Source organism: Phalacrocorax aristotelis, chromosome 9 (assembly GCF_949628215.1).
Source record: "Phalacrocorax aristotelis chromosome 9, bGulAri2.1, whole genome shotgun sequence".
Taxonomy (NCBI): Eukaryota; Metazoa; Chordata; class Aves; order Suliformes; family Phalacrocoracidae; genus Phalacrocorax; species Phalacrocorax aristotelis.
In genome coordinates, this window is record NC_134284.1 from 22,430,189 (window position 1) to 22,444,994 (window position 14,806).

The following is a 14,806-nucleotide window of genomic DNA, read 5'->3' on the forward strand; positions in this document are numbered from 1 at the left end:
CCAATGCATACTTGTAAACTAGCTTTCTATCCCTTATCAATTATTCCCCCAAAGATAACTGGGCAGGCAACTGACTTACTGCATATTGAGTAGATTTTTCTTTGCCATTGCCAAAAGCTGTTCATTTTGTCAGCAAGGCCAAGCCTGCAGGTTCTCTGTCACAATGCTTTACATGTTATTGGGGCGTCACTAAGATAATTCAAAACTTTTTACCAGTGTCAAATCCACAATCTTTTTTATAAAATCCAGCAACATTCATTATGTTATTCCTGTTATAACAGGAAGAAAAACAAGATGAAATGCCAAAGAGTAAGGCATTTAATTAATGTCTCATAGGACCTACAGTAGATCCAGACAAGGACCCAGATCATGAATGCAGCGCTTTAGCCACAAAAAGGCCTTCTTCTGTAGGATATTGTTCCTTTTTCTTTAATAAGAGTGGTCACAGGAAACAAAGGAGGAGCAAAGCCATTCTCCCCACATTTGTGAGAGGTCCATGCACTTGAGAACCTTCTGAGACATGGGTAACCCCTGCTGGGCCATCTTGCCGAGAGATCATGAATGATTCAGCTCTTGTCTAGCAGGAAGAGACACAGTCTCAGAGCAGATTTTTAAAGTTTGTCATGGTTGCCAAAGTGACCTGGGTATCCTAGACTTCAAGCAAGTGCAGAGGGAAGATTGTAACAGTGTTTAGACAGATTTCTCCATCTAGGAAGCAAACAACTATGTGTTTTATTTTCAGAGCAATTTCCCCTGATGTTCTCCCTGTCTTGCATGGTAAAAGCTACAGAAGCTATCAGCAACATATCATGAAATCCTGTATTAAAAAATAAGTGTATGACAATGACCATTGTGGGGGGAAACCAGATCACAGATACCACAGTGGCAGATGCAACCTAAGAGAACCCTACTGTTCCCAATGATAAAACTAGTTTCCTTTAACAGTGCAGGATGAGGCCTGCAGCACTGCCCTTCCATCACCAAGTCCACTCCCAAAGCTGATTTATACTTGATTTCGTGGTTGATTCCCCTGCAGGGATTCCCACATCCTCAGAGAATATGAATGATTGCTGGAAAAAAAACAGTCAGATCTCCAATTTTAGTAAAAAGGATTCCTCATTTCTTAAATAAATGACAAAAACACATCCAGACAAGTGACATCAGTGTTGCAGGAAAGAATGGCAAAACTTTTAAAACATTACTTCTAAAGGCTTCCCTTACCCCTACTAAAATGCTGACAGCCTGGTTAATATCCACCACTCTCATTCAAGTCCTTCTCATACCTTACAAAAAGGCTTCCAGATGTCCCCCCATGTACGTATTTACCTAAATGCTTGTGTTTCCCTGAACAGCTGGTACAACAGGATATATTTTATTTTTGCCTTACAGAGAAGTCATTGTGCAAGATGACAAAATTTTTAGAGTTAGAGGAGATGTTCATGTTTTAACGATACTGAAAGGTGCTTGAAAAGGAGCCTATTGCAGCCCTAGCAATTGTCAGACCACATCTCTCAGTCATAGCTCCAACTCTGCTAGAACAGACAGCAGCTAAAGTGGAAAATGCAGTACCTCAGAATAAATTTATTTTCTACTTGAAAGAGGATGCTGAAAAATTCACTTACAATGCCTTTTACTCTGTATATTATAACAGAAATACTGATTTTTTTTTTTTTTGCTTTAAGAAAAGATTGAATTTCAGCTAGTGAATTCTTCACATATTCGTCCTGGCATATCAAACAAGGAAACACATGCTTTATTACCACTGTCCTAAATTCCAGCGTTACAAGCTAATGGAGGCATAGAAGTCTAGGATCAGCTCAGAGTGTTTAGAGGATGTCTCTTACTTTAGGTCAAGTAGCCTACATACTCTTCGTTGTTATAAAGCTGAAAACAGACCAAATGTCTTTGAAAAGTCATGCCCACAGGACTGGGGGGGGACCTCCAGAGACAATCTAGACAATCCTCTTTCCTCACAACAGACCAGACATAGCTGATCCACATTTTTCTTGAAATGGAGCATCTAAAACTTGACACCACTCTGCTTCAAGATTTACCACTGCTTGAATGATGAAATAATTATTTTGTACATATATGAAAACATGTGAATATCCTGGACTATATTAAGGAAAACATATGATGTCTTATGTTTCTCTTGCAGACCACTATACTCCCTGCCTTCTCTTTTTTCACATGGAGCTGCTGGCTAGATGGGAATAATTGGCTGATCAGCTGTAGCTCCCTATTCTTGTCCTTGCTGAAGTGAAAGGTGGTCTGCAATTCAGTTTTAATAAGGTGCCTGTCTTCCAACATACTGAAGGGTCCTTCCCTGTTCCAGCTTTCCCCCCACCCCCCTTTTTTTTTTTTTTCCATGTGTGCAGCCACATACGGTGCTTTCCAACACCAATGTTATTACAAAGCACTGATCAGAACAGAGCATAGGGCAGGGCCCCGGAGAACCCCACTCAGCTCATCCTACTGTTTTGAATGTGCTATACTGTTAACTCTTCAGAGTACATTATAGGAGTTTTACTCAGCGAGATCACATTTCACTTGCTTGCTTATGAACAGGGTTCAAAATTTGCCAGGTGCCCTATCATCAAGATATAGGACTACATGGCTGCTTCTATATACAAGTTGCAGTATCTTGCTATGGAGGAAAATGAAATTAGTTCAAGACAGTTTGCTTTCAATAAACCCACACGGACTATTCCCTTCAGTAGATTATGAAAAAGGTGGTCCTCATAAGCAAACCACACCAATTTACAGGCAAAGGAGATCTCTCTGTCTTCCAGAGGGTCTTTACTTCCTGAACCTGCCCTTCCTGCCCCTAGCAAAGAATACCACCTCTCAACTAGGAACCAATCTAGCCTTTAAACTTAGACTTTAACCTTTAACTGGAGGCACCATCATGCAGGGCTGAAGAAGAATCAGACTTCAGAGAGGAACTTGGAGAAGAACAGCAACTCTGGTAGAAAAAGGTAATGCCAGAGTAATAGGTAGAGAAACTACAGCATCTAAACGCATGAAAAGTTGAGGGAGATGCTGTATGCCAGCATTTTATAATATCTTCACACTTGTAAAGGATCAGCTAAAGTTAGAGGCACACTAGGTATCTAGGATTCTGCATGAAGCACTCATGTTGCTTGTAAAAAGCAAAAAGCACAAGCCAAACATCACAGACATTCCCCAACAGATAAAAGATATTTAAAGTCTCTACACCTGGACAGAGAAGATCTAAGTCATTTCTCTTGATCTTCTATAGATTTGTTGAGCAGGTCATTAAAACTGTCAATTATCACAGAATTGGGGTGATACTGCTCCCTTTGTCCATGAAGGCCATGATATTCAAAGGGCAGAAATGCCTTTTTTTTTTTTGGTAAGGAAAATCCCTTCCTCCTCAGAGGAGCCATATAGCATCACCCTCATTGCTGTAGTAGCACCTGGAAGTAGTATTCCAGTATCCACTTGCCAACATACCCCTTCAGAGCTGAAGCCTCATTATGACCAGAGAACAGAAAAAGGAATACTCCATTGCTCCACCCCCATACCACATAAGGCAAAGCAGAGAAGGGGTATACATATTAGCACACAGCAGGACCCACCAGAGAGAGACTGCAGCCAGCATACTTATTCCTTCTAAGGGTACATCTCATACTACAGTCAAAAGGGCTCAACTTTTGAACTCCATAAAAATCCAAGAACAAATGACATTGGAACAAAAGCTGCTTGAGCTGTTATAATGACACTTATAAAGGGAAAATACAAAGGGATAAACTAATCTTCCCATCTCGTCCTTCAACCTATTAGCAAAACTAGTTTTGCAGTTGTCTGGGACTTTCTACGGTTCAGTTATCATTTTCTTGCACATGTTTAAATTTGCACATATTTTTCTCATTGCAACTGATTACCAAAGTAATAAATAATCCTTATTTCATCAAATAAGGGAGAAGTGATCAGAAAGAAACTGGTGGAAGTGCTAGAAAGTTGGTAATAAATTCTTAAAGAGTGAAAAAACTGTGAGCTTGATTTTTAAAAATGCCCAACTTTTCACTTAGCTACTCATACAGATTAAATCATGACGAAAGAAGAGCTTTATTTTTAACACAAGTACATGTCTTCCAAAGATGGGTACATATTTCTTCAAATGCATTTCCATTTAAAAATCTAATTGGGCAGAAATTATGTATCATATCAATTTATAGTGAATGAAAGCTGGCCAATACTGAATTTACTGCTGAATACTGCATTTCCTGCAAATATCAGACTTCTTGCCACAGCCCTCCAAAAATTGCTCCTTGATTGAAGAGGATGCCCTAGAGCAAAGCTGGAAAAGAGGGGAAAATGTTAGGACAGGACAGAAAAATGGCTGTGACTACTTTTTCCACTGAACTTTAGAAACCTCTCCCTGTTCTGACTTGTGCCAACGTCTTCAAAGAAGCATCGAGTGCTCTATTCCTCTGAACTTTGCCTCCAAATTAAAATGACAGCTTTTACCAACAGGATCTTCAGCTCATCAGCATGGAAGAGCCTGTCTAAAAATAATGGAATTACTCATTTTTACTGGTAATCTTTATCAACACAGGTTTATGGAAAAGAGACCTTTCTAAATGAAGAGGCTTAGCGGTGGTGGCAGGGTATTAGTTTAATGTCTGGAAGGAATCCAAAAGAAGACTTCTAGAAGTTTTTTTACCCGATCTTGTACAACATCATCATCAACAGACTTAATAACAAAAGGTAACAGTATGTCACATCTACAGTTGCTTAAAGGTAGCTGGCAGATCTCCAGGACTACTATGAAATGAGAAATCTCTGCTGGGCATTTATACTTGTACTGAGGTTTCTCACATACATTCAGATCACTGACAGACAAAAAAAAAAAAAACTCTTGCTGATAGATAGACTTGCGAATAAGGATCACAAGTTACCTAGATATTTTTCTGTCTTTTTTGTTATAAACTAGGGAAAAAGAAATTATGAGCTTACATTGGCCACGTGTAAACATACAAATGGGAAGAAAGTTCTGCCCACGTAACGACTCCTCTCCTGGATAGCCATAATGACTAAAAAGATCTGGGAGACACTGTAGAAGAAACCTTTGATGGATTAATTCAGCCAAGTACTCCCTTCACAGTGTGATGATCCAACTGTTTAATGCAATCCTTGAATGTAAAATTAAGGAATGCCTAAGAAGAAAGGAAATGTTATGGCTCTTCTTTGGTAGTGGTAAGAAAGTGGTCATGTTCTGTTTCAAAGTTATATTTTTGTCCAGATCTGACACCGGCTGGGGAAAACAATAATATACTGGAGAAGGTTTAGAAAAAGAACATGAGTTTTTAAAATACCGGGTAACCTGTCTCATAGCCCTGTCTTTATAACTTCTCAAAGGAAAGGTCCAGAAACAACTGTATCACAGAATAAAACTACCTACATGAAGAAAAAGTTCATTGACAGTTTCTCTAGTTTAGCAGACAAAGGTACAAGAAATTCCAGTGCTTGGAAGACACACACACCCCCCAAGTCTGAGTCCTGTGAAAAACTTTCCAGATTCCTGTAGGTACTATCATCTCTGGAACAGCCAGAATTTCACAGAATGACAGCATTTTGTAAAAATAGACTGAAGGTCAGCAAGCCCAACCCCCTGCTCAAGGCAGGATAATTTCAAAGTTAGAGCAGATTGCCCAGGGCCCTGTCTATCCAAGTTCTGAATATCTTCAAGGATGGAGACTTCACAACCTCTCTGGGTGGCATGTTGCACTGTTCCACAATCCTTAATGAGAATTTCTTTTCCCAACCACAGATAGGAACCTTCCATGATGTGTTTCCTATCCTTTGCTGCTTTTCCTTTACCATTCATCCCTGAGAGAGGTCTGGCTTTGTATTTTCTAATAACCACCCACTACGCTGTTCAAGATGGCAAGTATTCCCCTCAAGGTTCTTTTCTTCAGCCTCCTCTAGAGGCTGTCACACTTCAGCTCCTTGATCATCTCAATGGTCCTCCTTTGGACTCCCTCCAGTTTGTAAATCTCTCGTGACTAGGAGGGTAGGAGTGGGTAGAAATGGAGACATGACTCTAGAGGCAGCCTCAAAAATGGAAGGTACAGGAAAATAATTACAACAACCTGCTGGTTATACTCTTACTAACTGACCAGTATGCTGCAAGATTTCATTGTTGAAAGGACATGCTGATGACTCATGTTCAGCCTGCTACTCCCTAGGACCCTCCAGACCTTTTCCTTCAGGTCTGTTACCTGCTCAACCCATCTACAGGCTGCACTGAGGCATGAGGCTGTTCCACCCCAGATGCAGGACTTGACACTTGTCTTTGTTGACTTGTTCAAGTTTCCCATCAGCCAACTCCTCCAGATCCAGACCTTTGAGGCTCTCTCAATTGCAGCTCTGCCCTTTATTTAGCAGTGCCCCACCAACCTCCTCCCTGTCTTGGTGTCATCCTCAGGCTTGGGATGCACTCTTTTCCATCATTCAGGTTGCTGATGAAGACAATAAACAGTGGTGGAACAGCAGTCATAACTGGTTGCCACCTAGACGAACTACTGCCCACTACCTTCTGAGCCCAACAGCCGATCCAGTTTTTCATGCACTCTGTAGCCCACCCATCTAGTCTACAGTTCAGAGTTATGAGATTGTATCAAATGCTCTGCTAAAGGCAAGATAAACAACATCCACTACTCTCCCTTGTCCACCCAGCCAGTTACCATTTCACCAGAGAAGTCAATCCAGATCATCAGGCATAATTTGCCCTTGGTATATCTGTATCGACTATTCCCAACTACCTTCTTATTCTTCATATGCTTGGAAATGGCTGCACTTGCTCCACAGATTTGCCAGGGCTAAAGTGAGGCTAAGCAGCATGCAATTTCTTAATTTCTGGCTTTCCTCCTCAGTTCTTCTGCTATAATAAACATAGCTTGTCTACCCAATAAACATTTAGCTAGAAGCATTAAAAAAGAATGTTGAAACAATAAACAATTTTAATCTGTTCTTGTGGCCTCACGTAAGATCTAGGTGAATAAGGACATATACTATACTTAATTTTCCTGTTTCTAGTCATGTTGGGTATCAGTCAGAAAAGAAATAGAAAATGCATGATGTACCATTTGAATTTGGGCAAGTTTGATCTTGACTGCTGTGAAATCCAGACTGTGGTTAGACTGGGGAAAACAGCAGAATGGTATGAAGATGCATTTGCTTCTTTTTTCTTGTTCCTACAATCCCTTTAATCTCACTACTTCACTGTTTCTTCCAGATGACTACTTTGTTGTCCCCTCTGCTATTAGTACCTACCACTTGGTGGGGAAAAATACACAAAAACAACTATTTTGTTTGTGTATCCAATTAATTCCCCAAATAAATAAATAAATAAATAAATAAATCCGACAGTATTATAGCAAGGTGTGGGGACACATTTTGTCTACAACTGTTCACAAAATATTTGATGAATCACTCTTCTGCTAGCAGTTAGAGTACAGATGTACAGGTTAGAGGACTATACTATCAAAAGGATATGGTTTCAGTGTCCTACTCTGTTGGTTCTGTCTTATTCTTAAGTCAGCCTAGCCTGAAGACACTTGTAACAGCAATATTAAGGCTGGAATAGATGCAATATAAATGTAAACACATTTTTATATATATATATATATATATATATACACACATATAAAAAGGAGCGTAAGACACAACAGAGAAAAGATTAAAAGTGATGTGCAACAACAGACAGGGCAAAATTAACAGTCATAAAACTGGTAAACACTGAAGAATGTATTGCTCATACCAAGATCATTGCAGGGATGACTCACTAGGTGAAGGCCTGTGCTCTGGTGCCATTTCTCTTCCTGTTATTCAAACAAGAACACGGTATGTAGCCAGAAGATGCCCAAACAAGAAAACGAAAAAGGCAGAGACCTTGCCTAAGATTTCCTAAGGGTAAAAGAAACAGATGTCTTAGGTGAAAGGTTGCTCCACAATAACCATTGACTGTCATGGGTATAAAACAAGACATGTTCAAAAACCAGTTTATCATTGTCAGCCAGAAGGAACCTGGATGATGCAGCAGAGGCTCAGTAGATAGCATTCATCATCCTCCATGTCACACACAAGTAGACAGACTCACTCAATCAGACTACCTGGACACAGGTATCTAGGAGTTCAAGAATGTGAAAGGAAAGAGTCATCTTACCCAGAAATAAAAATAACCTTCCCCTTCTCTGGTTCTCACACAGAGTTTTGTTACAATCCAATAGGCTTATGTCCCTTTTCCCACCCTCACCCTGAAGACAGTAAGTGCTTAGAATGAAGGAAGTCAAGCATGCTATTGCAGGGACTATTACTGCACACTGAGAAATCATTGGTATTCAGAAAAAGCAGAAAAGGATTCACACACATCTCCAGTTGTTGCAGGAATTAGTCACTCCAGTGATTTTTCACTATTAAAATGTTATAAAAATTACATAATTTTCATATTCAAACTCCAGAAGCTGAGCTACTATTCTCAGTTTCATTACTATGATCATCAAATCTTTGTCTTCCTTATCTTAAGAATAGATAGTTTGCATTTTGCTAAAGGATGGTGGCGACAGTTGTTTAATATTCATTGCCTTACTAACACATTGACCCAGAAAAGATCTAGACCATTCATTCTCATGGTCCCTGTATACAGCATCCAGGTCAGCTTATGGTTCAATCACCTGAGGCATTCATCAGCACTTTGCTGCCAAGAGCAAACTTCCCTTTCACTTTTCTAGATCAAGAAAGTGACAAGTGAAAGATTCCATTCTCCACACTTGATTTTAGCACAAATCAGTAAGATACTTCCAGGAAAGCACCTTTGGATCCACTTTAAACTCCTCTACCACGCAAACTGCATTGAAAGTGTTGTAAGTCAAATCCATCCCTTCCCCTATAATTCATGGTTTGTATTAACACTTGGTAGGTGCGTGGATAAACCCAAACAGTGCACATCACCTCATGGGGAAAAAGCATAAGGGAGAACCCCAATAGCACATTTAGTTCTGTAATTTCTCTCAATACAGAAAAGAGTCTCTCCTTTTGCAAAGGAAGTTTACAGTCATAAGTTATCCTTTTCCTAAGAAGAGGTATTATACTTTTTAAAGTAAAACTAAAATAAAAACATAAGTAGTTCATACTCATAAAAGCTCAAAGAAATGCATTCAGAGGCTAATGCTAACAGCTCCTCTGTGTAGTCAGTTTATCTAGAACTGCAGCATATCTTAAAATTTCAGCTTTGGACTGTGCCATTTAGATGCTGCTCATAAGAAAGAGACAGTAAAAGCAGCTGTATTCTTTCATCATCTGATGGATCAGTGCATGGCACTGCAGAAGTTCAGTAGCTTGCGTTGATCAGGAGTCAAATGGCATTACATTGTCCACCTGTCAGCTTTTTGGCATGACTGTTAAGCCTCAGGAGAGGACAAACACTTTCCTGCCAAGTAGTCTTTCCTCTGCCTCCCAGCAAACATTAACTATTGCATTTTGTAGCTGTCACAATGCTATTGTGACAATAGCATTGTACAATTCTGTGTCATTGTAGCAATTTGTGCTGATGAAAACTTTGCTACCAGGAATCTGGCAAAAAGATGCTAGAAGACAACGACAGTACATACATACTGACGAGCAAAACAAAACATCAGAATAAAGGCATATGTAGAAAGTTTTACAAAAATAAGTTGCCAGGTATTTTACAGTGTAATCTACAAACACATCAACAGCCTTCAAGGTGCATAGAAGCTTGTGTTAGGACATATATATCTAAAACTTAATTTCCCTCACGTTCAGCTTATATAGATCTGAATGTCTATAAAACTGTCTGGGGATCTGCATTATCTTACTGGGGCTGTAGCTCGCCAAATCTGAGAAGTCTGTGGAGTTTTCATGCGAAAGATGCAAGACCCAGACATAAACAGAATATGTTATTCCCTGATGTATATGGCTGCTTTTGACTGAAAATCCATTAGCTTATAAAAATAAAAATAATAAAATATAAACAGCCTGATCACCACAGCATCCGAGCTGGAATTACAGCAGATCATTTTTCCTGTGTTTGCATTACGTCTTCATTAGTAGGACTTAACAGACTAGCACAAAGGAGCTAACAAATGAACCAAGTGGCAAAATTTCGCCCAAGGAGCTCAGGAAGAGAACAGCGTACAGAGCTTTCAACATAGACCAATGTAGCTGAGGAGGTGCGTGGAGATTAAAAACCTCCATAATCTCTAGTTGAAAGTGAAATAGTGTTCAACTACAACAGTTAATTGGGGGAAAGCAATCCAAAGGATACTAGAAAAAGGATGTTTGCTTCACTTGTACAAAATGTGTCTTAATGTATACACTTGCAGGGTTGGATCCAGCAGCGTACATCCTTTGCTAAGTTCTCTCAGGATACAGAGGAAATCATAAATCTTAGCACTTCCAGTAAGAGTGAAAAAGAATCTGATTTTAATAAGGAGAAGCAGCAAGTTTCCTTTTTGAATGCAGTTTTATCTGAGGCACATCTGTAACATCGTTAACAGGAAAATTTCAGTAACTGCAAGGATAGGTGCACTACCCAGTATTTAATTTTGGTGGATGTTTTGTTGCGGGGTTGGGATGTTTTTGTTTGTTTGTTTGCTTAATCTTTTTCCTGGCGCTAGGTGGTTACAATCAATCCCACCTAATGTCTACAAAGGAAAGGGGAAAAAACATTTGACGCAAAACAACAGGAAAGCACAGCCTAAGCCATAACATCCTGCAGCACTGTATGTCAGAAATACCTCTCCAGAAGCTTCATCGGATAGAGCTGTTTGGGAAGCAGGAAAGACATGCAAACCTAATGCTCTTTGTTTGTAAAGGCAATGAAAAGCTGTAGAGTCACCACGGGATAGCAGAGAGACGCCAGGCATCACGATGGGGATAAATCTACATAACAGTACACTGCTGACTCCTTGTGAAGGTAATAACCCCTTCCTTGGCAGTGTGGCCAGATGGTGATTAATGCTAGAGAAGAAGCAGGGCCCAGAGTTGCAGTCACAGGAATACTCTCTCCAATATTTCTGGACACAGAGATAAAAATCACTTCTCCCACATTTTACAGATGGATGTTCTCATCCCAATATCACTGACTGCTACAGCACAAGCAGACCTATCAAAGGTACAGAAAAGTAGGGTCCCTTGCCTGCTTTGTTCGTTCTAGCATCACCTCCTTGGTCTCATCCAGCGCAGATTCAACTTATGGCAGTTCAGCTGAAGATAGTTTTACTGCTAGAAGTTCACCACAGCATTCATTACTCTCTGTGGTTTTCTGTATGTGCTTGCAAATGGATAGCTTGAGATACACTCTGCTACTTCCAAAGGAGAGTACTGCTCCTTTCACAGAACTGAGGAGGTCTGATTCTGACTCTGTACCTGACAATACCATGTATATAGGATTCAGTTTTCAAAGAAAAGGGTTTTTCCTCTGGTAAGTGAGCAAATATTTTCTATCAGCATTGCCTTTTCTTCTTTGTTGATATTATGTGCATCTGTAGTAAATCTTTGTCTCCTTAGAAGACTTTCAGGACTAAACCCGTTGTACAGTCCTTCAATAGTTCACACATCTTCTAAATGCTGGTTAATTCAACACCACCCCATCCCCCCTTAAAATAAGAAAAAGAAAGTACTAAAGTTATTTAATTGTAGGAAGGAAAGAGCAAATTTTTATGAATTAGAGATATAAGGTTTTAAAATAAATGCAACACATTTTCTTTTGAACAGCCAGAAACACTTAAAAGACAAAAAACTGTTTCCATTCCAGAAAAATGTAACTGACCAAAATGGATGGTTGTTTAAACCAGAACACATGCCAAACAGCTAAAGCTCAGTGATGATACAAAAACTTCACAGCCGAGCAAAAACTGTCCAGATACAATTTATTTAGGAGAATCTGACTCAGTCCAGTGCAAGGAAAAGGAAATTAATTGGTGTCCTAAATAAAGTACCCAAATCTCTTCAGTCACTAGTTTCAATCAGTGAATCACAGAATCACAGAATGCTTTAGGTTGGAAGGGACATTTAGACGTCATCTGTTCCGATTCCCTTGCAGTGACCAGGAACATCTTCAACTAGATCAGGTTGCTCAGAGCCCCGTCCAACCTGACCTTGGATGTTTCTAGGGATGAAACATCTACCACCTCTCTGGGCAACCTGCTCCAGTGCTTCACCACCCTCATTGTAAAAATCTTTCTTTCCTTATACCCAGTCTAAATCTACTTTCCTTTAGCCTAAAACCATTACTCCTTGTCCTGTCACAACAGGCCTTGCTAAAGAGGTTGCCCCCATCCTTCCCAGAGTCCCCCTTTAAGTACTGGAAGGCTGCAATAAGGTCTCCCCACAACCTTCTCTTCTCCAGGCTGAACACCTCCAACTCTCTCAGCCTGTCCTCATAGGAGAGGTGCTCCAGCCCTCAGATCATTTTTGCAGTCCCCCAGTGAGTCTTGGGAAAACACTGAATTTGTAAGGGAACTAGATACACAAGACTTAGCTACAAGAAAAGCGTCTTCTAGGAGCCTGACTAGCACACACATACACACAGACAGACCTTAAGAGCTGCTCTTCTTCTGAGCATAGCTTCTTTCATTGTCATGGTCAATAGTGCAAGTCACCTGCCCACATGGAGACTCCTACTCAAACACTAACACTCAAAGTTGTAGGTCCCCACCAAAAAGCCAAGGACTACTCCTCTTCCAAACCTAGGAATGCAAAGACAGCCATAGTTTTACCAGTAGAGTGGGAAAGAGCAAAACACACTTGAAAAATGTCTACAATTAATCAGTAAAATCATGAGGTAAGATTTTTGTCCCCCAGAACACGCTGGCAACAGCCCTAAACAACTACTAAGGCAACCAGTTCTCCTATTATATTTACTTTTTACTCACTGTTTGCTGTCTCAAATTAACAGAGTTCAATATTCAGATACATTCTCTCTCAGTTTCCTAGAGAAATGTTAACTGAGCAGGAAAGCTCCCATATAACCCACTTCAAAGTGATTAAACCTTTCACAATTACAGGTTATGACTCTCAGGTGTGGCATCTTTCGTCCATCCAAACATTTTTTTTCCTCCATAACCAGAAAATAACGGGGGGAGGAAAGGGAAATTTCTCTCACTCACTTGAGTTTGACCTATTCCAGCTTTATGCAAAGATACTGAAGATTCCACATTTTTATATCACTGATACTTAAATTTGAAGAGAATATTGACCAAAGTATTGCATTATGCCCAGTAAATCTGGCTCATGTGTTACCTCCCCCACATCCCTGAAGCACTAATGCAGACCTTTGCCTCCCTAAAGGTTTTGAGATGATTACATGCAATTATCTCCCCTTTCAGTAACTCTCCATACCAGACTAGCCATTGGCAACACCTGCCTCAGCCTCCTGAAAAGGCTGTAGAGCATTCTTCTTCTGCTCTTTAGAAGCTGTCTGCATTCCTCAGGTGTAAGTGAGCAGGTCTGGCTACAGCTGGGTTTTATTACATTACCACAGTAGAGTCTCTCCCATGAACACATAGATGCCTTAAAACAAAACAGAATTTTGCTGCACTGTATTTGCAAAATTAAGTTAATGTTTGTACTAAATCCATGGCCAACCAAAAAACAAATCTAGAGATTCTCCTAAAATGTTTATTCAGGTACAGGAGGACTTAAAAGAGAACTGGGAAAAAAAATACAGAATGAAGACCTTTTAGATTTGAGTCCCAAGATTACACAATCAAATAGAACAGGTGGAGGGAAAGCAGAGACAGACCAGGTGAAGATATTGCTGATAGGAGAGTGTGACTCAACTAGCTGCAATAAAGAAAATGTCCTGAGCAACTACTATGACAGATTCGGAGAAAGAAAGGGAAATGACTAGAAAGCAAAGAAGTTCTTCCTGTTGGGAAAAGTGTGAGTAAGAGTATTGCCCTAGAACTATAAATGAAGAACCAATGGAGAGTGGGAGCCAAGTACTTTCCCTGGTAGATACCACTGATCTCAATATAGACCACATATAACACAAATAGCTCTGAGTCTTTTCTTGAATCTTTTCAGAGTTAGTATTTTGTCGGAAACTAGGAGAGCAGACTGTTCTTTCTCTCTGCTCACTTCTTATTTAAATGAAGGTGCATCCTTTGTGTGGAATTCTACAACCATGGTTGCCATTTCAGATATCAGTTTAATTGCATAAATACTAGAGGAAAAACAGCTATGCCTCTTACAAACAGGGTAAAATCAGTTCTTTGTAAATTATCTCAAATGCAGAATAAAGGTCAGTGTAGTAGGAAAAAGGCTCTACTCATAGTGTATCATTCTGTTTCATATAAAGATCTCATCCATAAGCTTGAAGAAATTTTGCTCCAATTTAAATCTTTATATGGTATTTGGATTCTTGTATTAGTTCTCAGCAGACTCAGTAGCTAGAGACTTCTGCTGAGGAAGAACAGTGTCTTCCAGAAACATAAACAGTGAATTTTCTACCGTGAAAGAAAAGTCTGTAAGATTGTAAATGAGATATTTGATTTTTTCTGTTTTAAAAATCCAAGTTGGCCAAAAGCTGACTTGTTTAACTCTTGGTTGTGTCTAACAACAATACAAAAAAAATGCACTCACCATCCCCCAAAATCCAGATCAGGTTTGTATGTATGTCTGCACACATGCTCACACACAATTCTGGAAGCTGCTGTGCAAACACATAACTTTCATACGCATACCATGGCACATCAATATTTTAGCTGGATTTGTGTTGCATACCACCCACATTCAAATATCAGCGGTCTTATAC